Genomic DNA, 434 nt, shown 5'->3' on the forward strand with positions numbered 1-434 from the left:
CCCTAAAATCTGTCAATTTCCTCTTCAGTGGGGCCAGAGCCTTCAGCATGGCTGGCCCCGCCCTCTGGAAATCTCTCCTCTCTGATCCGCAATGCCTCATTGCCAGACATTAATGTCCTTTGATTTGTGTTTTCTAGTTCCAGCTTTATTTATATAGCACAGTTTATACACAAACTCAATGTGCTTCACATCATTAAAAAAAATCCAAATTTTAAATGATTAACAAGCAAAATAATTTAAGACATTTAAAAGGAATGTAAGTAAAAAAATGTTTTTTTTCTGCCTCTTTGGGTAAAGTGTCCTTGTTGTCCAGGAAACACTCAATGTCCTTGTTATCTCTATTTACTATTTATTTATGCAGCACCAACAAGGTGGGGTAATATTTTTGTGAATGCTTACTTGAGTTTGAATGCCTTTATTTTTTTTGTTTGTAA

Source organism: Festucalex cinctus, chromosome 4 (assembly GCF_051991245.1).
Source record: "Festucalex cinctus isolate MCC-2025b chromosome 4, RoL_Fcin_1.0, whole genome shotgun sequence".
Classification (NCBI taxonomy): Eukaryota; Metazoa; Chordata; class Actinopteri; order Syngnathiformes; family Syngnathidae; genus Festucalex; species Festucalex cinctus.